The sequence below is a fragment of the Asparagus officinalis genome, chromosome 5 (assembly GCF_001876935.1).
Source record: "Asparagus officinalis chromosome 5, Aspof.V1, whole genome shotgun sequence".
Taxonomy (NCBI): Eukaryota; Viridiplantae; Streptophyta; class Magnoliopsida; order Asparagales; family Asparagaceae; genus Asparagus; species Asparagus officinalis.
The window spans coordinates 6294265-6302865 of NC_033798.1; the positions used below are offsets into that span (position 1 = coordinate 6294265).

Sequence of the window (8601 nt, forward strand, 5' to 3'; positions counted from 1 at the left end):
CTTCGGCCCATAATAATGGAAGGATGCACCTGCATATTATGCTTAAAACACAGAGCATATAGGGGATTATGTAGATTAGGGACGGAAACATGTAACAGCTTCTAAGTACAACAACAACTCATGTGCACAAACTCATATGTTCAGCTACACGAATCTTATTCTTTAATGCAGTTAGGTACAACTACCTCTTAAATTAAATTAGTTATTATAATTCTCCTTCTTAATTGCTTTCGACCGAGTTTTGTTAGATTAGCCTTTAATCCTCCTTATTCCATGAATATATCATTATCACATGTAAATGTATATGCTTAAAATCTATGTATGAATCAACAATTTAAGCATTTGGAGGATAGCAAACATTACATGTGCCCATGTATAGAAAGGAGCAATGTGCCCTATATAATGGAGTTACTGTATTGTCAGCCCAAGCCTCTCTACGAAACCCATACTCGGCCCATTTTCAAGCCCACTAACAGAACTTAAAACCGCAGTGTCTCGTTGGCTCCCCCGCTCTTTAAGCGATAGCAAGACGAGGCCTTGAAAACTCTTTGCTCGCCCCCTTTTGTATCAAAATTCGAAGCGCTGAAACCCTAGAAATCAAAATCAATCGAGGAATGGCGAAGCTGGAGCTCGCTCTACGACGCTGAAGAATCTGAAGGCGAGTATCGAATTCAACAAAATTGTCTCGTCTCTTTCTTTCTCAACACCCTAATTTTGAAAAATCTGAGGTTTTCTTTGTACAGTCTCGGCCAGTTCATGCAGAGGAAAGCTCAGAGAGAAGAAACGGATCAGAGATGAAGATCTCTTTGGCGCTTCCCCTGCAACTTCGAAGGGAAGGTACATTTCTTTTGTTCTTTTCTACCTATTTAGGGTTTGGGTTGATGGAAATTGGATTTCATGCATAGTTTTCTTGATCAGTGATTGGGAAGTAGATGTTGACATAGTTTGGAAATGCATCTTCATGAAATTGTGACGAGGGACTGTGTTAGGGTCCATTTAGTCCCATATTGGCTAAGTGGGGAGTTAATTGTCGGTTTATGAGAGGTTTAGGTTTCTTCCTCCAATCACTTGATTCTAGAGATTAGAGCAATGCAAAGCCATCTTGCAAAAACATTATGTGTGCAAAACATGATATATATGTTGAACTAACAAATACGCAAAAAGAAATATGAAAAAAAAGTCGCATGAGATTTGAACTCGGGACCTATAGAGTGAAGCTTAAAAGATATTTTATGACTACTTAAAAAGATCGATATCTCAAGAGAGATCAAATTAACAAAATCCCTAATGATTCTCATTAATCCTTAAAAAAAAACAAGACCTGCTATCCGAAACACCACGTTCTTTCAAAGGAAAAGGAAAAGCATTTGATGTTTAGGGCCTGTTTGGTTCGTTTTTTAACTCGGTGGAAAAGTTTTACACCGTCTCCACATCAGATTTTTTGTGGTCACGTAGGATATAAGCTTTCCATCGGTTTTTTTTTTCTCATCTTTGGTTCGCTAGGGTTGAAGAAGGGAAACTCGGTGAAAATCGCCGCCACATCAGATTTTTTTCTCTCCCCCAATTCCTTCCTCAACCTCGTGAAATCGACGAAAACTGCAGCCACGTCAGCTTTTTGCCATATAAACAAAAGTTTTCCCTTTTTTCCATGCGAACCAAACACAAGAAAAATAAATACATTGGTTTCCCACCAATTTTTTTGTGCGAACCAAATCGAAACAATCTATTTCTTGGAAAAGTTTAGAAAACTCAAAACTTATGTTTTTGTACATGGAAATGCATTTCCCTATATCTAGGAAACAAACCAAACAGTCCCTTAAAGAAAAAAAAATCTTTAATCAAATGATTTTTGCAAAGAAAGCCACACGAGAGCAGCTATTAAAAAGAGACTAACAAAATCCCCAGGCAGAGAGAGAAGTGATAGGCGCTTCCATAAAAAAATAGGAGAGAGAAATGATAGTTGTCTCCAAAAAAAAGGTAGGGGAGAGGTGATAGTCGCCTCCATCACACACAAAAAAAAAAAAGAAAAAAAAGAAAAAAAAGAAAAAAGAAAAAAGAAAGAAAAAGAGGGGGATGTTGCTTCCATCTCAAGCATCAGTTGAAACTCCACGGAGACAAACGAAACAACTTTCCTCTGGCTGCTTTGTTAGCAAGGCAGATCTGAGAATCCAAACTTATTGTGGAATCCAAAGAATGTTTGCTATAGGGCATGGAGTTTAAGGCTTGAAGCTACAAATAATCTCTTAGCCACATCTCATTGCCGTCAAGATTCATTGTAACTTTGAAGTTCAGCAGTTGAGTCGTCTCTGTCACCCTTATGCTTGTCGAAGTCATGATAGTCCGCCGCCAATGCCGCTAGCCAAAGCCACTCCCTGTACATCGCCGCTCTTGTGCGGTCAACGTTTGTACAGCCTCCGTCTCGTCACTGTAGCTGCGTTCGGTAGCAAAACCATCACGATCATTATCGTTGTGATCATAATCGTCGTAGTCAAGTGGAAGGGATTTTGGCTAGCCTGTTGCAACAAAAAATGTGATTATTTACATTCTTAACTTCCAAATCAATCCAAGATAATACAACAAAGCTAAGCCTGATCGACCAACGTATGCAGTCACTTCGTCAAATGGAAATAAAGCTTGCATTGAAGAAAAAAGCTAAAACAAAAGCAGAATTAAGGTAATCTTTGGCCCAATGATTCAATCTAATATGCTTTAAGACAAAAACTAAACTTAGTCCTCAAGATGCAAATAGGTATAAACAACCCGAGATGCCAATCAGCTTAAATAGTACAAGTTTCAAAAGGGTACACATTGTTCGAGACATTGAATGGTATAAATTCCCGGAGATTCAAAAGGGCTCAAACCGGCCGGCATGTATAAGGGTATAAATTAACCGAGATATCAATAGACCCAAAGTGTCCGACATTTAAATTGGCTCAAATCACCCGACATGCAAAAATGTATAAATTACTCGAGATATGAAAGGACCCAAATTGTCCAAGTCATTCAAATGGGCTCAAATCGCTCAACATGCAAAAGGGCATAAATTACCCTGGATATCAATGGATCCAAATTGTCCAACATTTAAATTGGCTCAAATCACCTGATATGCAAGAGAGTATAAATTATCCAAGATGCTAATGGACTTAAATTGTCTGATATTCAAATGGGCTCGAATCACCCGACATGCAAAAGAGTATAAATTATCCTACACTAGTTTATTTGTGTAGAAAAATATGCGCAAATAATACTCAAGAAAATAAATCCAACTGTGCTAACTCGTAAGTCTTTAAACGAGATAAAAATGCACAATTTAAACTCAATTGTCAAAATTGGGAGAAATCAAAATCAACTGTCAAAATTGATAAACCAACATGAGATACCACAATTGACAAAATAAAAGAATTGTCTAGAAAACAAATCAATTTGACCTCCAAGTTGCTAAACTGGAATCCAAATCAAACTTGACCGTCTACATCATTAAACTAGAATAAATTTTAAACTTGATATTCACGTCGCTAAACTAGAATCCAAACCAAATATGACCTTCTACGTCGTTAAACTAGAATAAATTTCAAACTTGACCTCCACGTCCCTAAACTGGAAAACAAATCAAACTGACCTCAACGCCGCTACTGGGCCAAATCAAGTTGACATCCATATCCCTAAACTGGAAAACAAATCAAATTAACCTTCATGTCGCTAAACTGGAATCCAAATCAAGCTTGACCTCTACATCCCTAAACGAAAAATACCCGACTAAACTGTAATCCCAAATCCAAACTTCATTTACTTCTCTAAGGCGAACCCAAGTCTAAGTTCAACCGTTATATCTATTTCTTTTTAAATAGTAAACTGAGGGTATGTCCTTAGTTAAGCCATGTAAATAAGTGAGCAATCAATGAATTTCATTTTACTTCATTTTTATTTTTGTTTTATTTATCTGTCCTAACTTGAGGGTCTCCTAATCGGAGGCTCTTGTCTTGAAATAGGGTAATTAACAATAGATTCTTAAGTCTATTGGAAGTCATGGACCCACAAAAACAATACCCTCTCTCATAGGGTGAGTTTAACGGATCAATATGCAAACTAAAGTTCTTAAACTTAATTGGACACGCCTATATGCAACTAGTTAAGATGGACAATTTTAACCCCACAATATACATAATATTATTAATAGAATAATATAGCTACCGTCTGCCCATAGCCAACTTCAAAATTTTTAATCAGATATAAATATTTAACTCGATCTTTTAGTCATTTGCAGAATCAACAAAATTTCCAGCAAAGGTATGCTACTTGAGCTAGTAGTTTGAAAAAGATATGCAAATGATACAGTTGGGTTCTCTGGACTACAAATTCAACATCCATGAGAACAACACCTGAGGTTTTTTTGCACAAATACCCTTCTTCATCTTGCACAACAATGTGTTTTTGCAATTTCCATTCATCGTCAATATAGTGTTCACGAGAAAAATGTAAGCAACCCTTAATGGTTATGAATGTCCACAAATCAGATGTTAAGTTGATGCTTCCAGGAATTGACTCAAGTTTTTAAGCCTTATTCTTCTCTCCTGAAACATCGGTCATAGCCGTATTTCTTGATGTATGTTTTTAACGCTCAAAAAAATATGAGCAAATTACTTGAATACCTTCGTACTCCACAAACGGGCATAGTAAATAATGCATAATGATGGTCAAGAGTATAAGATCCTTATATTTATCCAGATCAAAATCAAATATTGAAGGACTCATGCTTATGTAGTATTTGAAATTAGATAAAAAAATTTCCCAACATCCTTTTAGTACTATTTTGCAACTATCCATGCACCTTTACATATTTTTAGTATCATGATTTCTTTCCGCAGCATATTTTACCCCACACTTCTTTTACTCCGACTTTATTTCGATAAGTTCAAACATTTTCTATGCTTTTGATATTAATATTCTTTTCTTCTTTTTGTTAACTATTCATTTGCCCTTTTACGAATAGCATTAGATTCTTCTTCTAATCCTTGTTCTAGATAAATTTATTTCTATGTTATCCTCAATATTCACACGATTATTAGTAGGACCAGATTCCATTATCTGTGAAATTCATAAAACTACATAAGATTCGTTATATCATCATGTGACTATAATCTGAGGAAGTTAAGATAAGCATTGTTGGTTTATATCAAAAGAACTAATGTTATAGATCTATATAATATTCAAAATTATCTGTGTATTTATGAATTAATTTTCTTTAGCTGTTGATCATGAAATTGTTGATTAAACATGAGATTCAAAATCACCACAAAAATGATTATCAATACTCAAAATCACAAAGAATAACATAGATGATTAATAGAAAGAGGGAAACCAAACTTTATTATTAGTGATAATCTACTGTTCATACTTCCAACAATTGCAAGTTTAATATCAAATAGAAAAGACTCACATTTTCTACTAAGGTCACTCGCTTCAATCTCAAACTAAAGCTTTTTAAAAATTCTCACTGAAATTTAAGCAAATCAACCTTATATGAAGAAAATATGTTAGTAGCAATAAAACTCTAAAGTTCTAGAGTTAATTTGCGGCTAAGAGACTAGAAAGAGAGCACGACTGAGAAAGAGATTAGGTAGAGAGAGAGCACGACTGAGAAAAAGACCAGGGATCTCTAGCGACGGGTTCAAGGGATTAGGATTAGGGTTTCTTTTAGTTTCTTTTTTGAGTGCTGCTACGGGGACCCAAAATATGGGACCAAGGGAGGGGAAAGGTGAGGTGTCCCCTCCCTATTGCATAATGAGTTGGCCATTAAATCATTTTCCTTTTTTTTTAATTGAAGTGGGCAACACCATCCTAGAGGGAAATTTCGTCTAGGATGCTTCCCAGACAGTTTTTTCCATCTAGGATAGTGGGGCCTACTACAGCTAAAAGAACATTTTAAGACAACATGTCATCCTAGACGACGTATTCTATCTAGGATGCTTTCAATTTAGACGGAGCATCCTAGACGAAACTGTTTCGTTTGGGATGCCCTCAAACTAGATGGAATCATGGAATAAATTCCGTATAGGATGCACCGTCTAGGATATTCGTTTTTCTACTAGTGAAGTCTTCTTGAAGCAAAGGTAAAATATATTATATTGGAGAAGATTGTTTTGTCTTGTCAGATATGGACTTTTTTGCATGAAAACAATTTTAAAAACATGTGTGTGCATAGTGTTAATGAGAGGAGGTGTAAATTTTCATTATAATTTCCTTAAGAAAAAACATTAGAATATGTTGTTTTTGAGGAGAAAGATTGTACCAAGCCCACTCATAACCCTAGTCCTAGCTAACTAAGTTCAAATTCAGGATTCTTTTTGTTTGGTTGAATTGAAAGTTGAACAGATATTCATCCTTGTCTTCGTGAATGAAATTCACGAGAGAAGGGAAGATTTCCGGGGCATGTTGATGTGAGAGCAAATTCCATCTACTTTGCTTATGCGAATTAAATGAAAACACACATGAAATTTCATCTAGCCAATTGTTGGTTATTTGATCCATTTATGAACAATGGTTGAAGGAATACACATTTTGGTCACACGTAAAGCTACGAAAGTACAATTAATTAAAATTAATATAAGAAATAGAAAAGAGAAGATTGAACAAGACTTACCAATTCAATCAGACGCATCATGATATATAAATTTCTTCAAAGTGATTACATCTAGCCAATTTATTAGTAATTTGATCCAATATATGTGGTAAATATGTTTCTCAACCTGTTACAGCTTCCATTTTTCTGAATTCTGTGAAGTGCTTATTTAAATGGAAAGTATCTATAGAAGTCTAATTAGTTCTGCTAATTCTTTAGCTTTAGACTATTCTAGAGCTTAAATATTTCATCTTAGCCTTTTCATTAATTTATTTCTCTCTTTGGAGTTATTGTGTTATCCCAAACGAGTTATTTCGGACGTTTAATATGAGAAAATCATTTGTTCGCACTGGAACGTAATTGTCAATCCTTAAAAACGTTTTATCTCTTTTGTTTGCGAGACAGAAGAGTTATCTGTTCCTCTTTTCCTCATCATAGTGATAAGGAGGGAAATCATCACCCAGGTACATTAAAGGATTGAATGTTATTTCAGAGTTTTAATCCTTCTATTGATGCAAGTTTCAGAAATTTTATGAAGATGCTTCAATTGTTCGTCAAATGCAAGAATCAAACATCATTCACTAGAATCAAACAAATGTTTTCTTTTTTTGTATGTTTCTTTTGTCCTGTCACCTGAGATCTTATGTTGATTTTTGGTGTTCCACCATTGTTCTCCATAAGGACAGTATGTATTGCTTTAGCAGATGTCGGTTGTAACCTAATTGATTTTTCATGTTTTGAACATGAGGGACATGAAACGAGATTTAATTGGAAAACCTTCAGGACATGGAAAACTTGGGAGTCTAGGAGCTCAAGTTACTTATTACTTCCCTACTTTGTCAAAGACATGTGAACATGCTTGATCCATCATGTGATGCGCGAATAACATTTTTTTTACTTAGGCTTGTACTGTACAATCTATGCTAGTGTTGTCAATAATTATTATGTGTGAAGGTATAACTTGGGACGGGGTGAAGCTCATCTCCACAAACCAAATGTACAAATACTAGTTACTTCCCCTGGCTATTGCGTTATTTTGGGAGTTCTCGTATTTGATTGGCATTGTACCTTGGAGTTATGTATTCTCTTTACTGATTCTAAGAATTATGGTGAAGCGTGGGAGTGATGTAGTTATATATTAAGTTAATTAATGTCCATTGAAGTTATAAATCGGCTAATTATACCACTTGAATTGTTACTCACTACACACGCTTGATGCTCTCGTGAACAATTCTTTATCGCAGAAGTTAGCTTGTGCAGATTACCTAGTCGGTTTGATATCTGTCGTTAATTCTACAAGTTACATTCTTTGTACACCCTTGATTTATGTCTTGTCTGCTTTAACAGTTAAACTTTTACTTTACATGCACTAACTGAAATTTTTTTCCAATGCGTTCAAGACAACAATTTCTGGAGAAGAGTTAATATGGTGATTCCTTCTAATTAAACTTTATTTTTACTACTACAATACATCGAGGATTCAAAATCTTCGATTGTATCCTGACTTAAATGCAGCATAACCTGGCAATGATTCTGGTCAAAAAGGACAGCAATCTGAGATGGACATCAAAATACCATGTCCCTGTAAATTACAGAAATCTTCAACTGGGGATGGAATCATGGAAATGAACAGTCATCTTTACAAAATAACTCAAAAATTGGATTGGAATGTACTTAGACCAGTGAAAGCTCAGACTAAAAGAAGTTGATCATATGAGGTGTTTATTCTCTTGTGACATAGCTGGAATTTTAACTTCATGATCTTCATACCTCTTACAGATACATTCATTTGGAATTCCTTTGTCAATGTAGCTTGTAGTTTTAATTATTATTTTTGAAATAAAAGTTTAGAATTATCTGCTTGCATTCTTAAGGTTCAACATATTCTCTCATGCGCTTGGTCAATGTCCAACACTTCTAAAGTTGTGTACATGTAGGGTCAAGGCATATGGTTGATCCAATATTGGTAATTATCTGACATT

General features: G+C 35.2%; 1 long non-coding RNA gene across 1 annotated transcript; it reads left to right on the plus strand.

Moving 5' to 3' along the window:
* Positions 748-7445, plus strand: LOC109841756. Its single transcript, XR_002247277.1, has 2 exons — positions 748-837; positions 4265-7445. It is a non-coding gene; the product is annotated as an uncharacterized LOC109841756 (long non-coding RNA).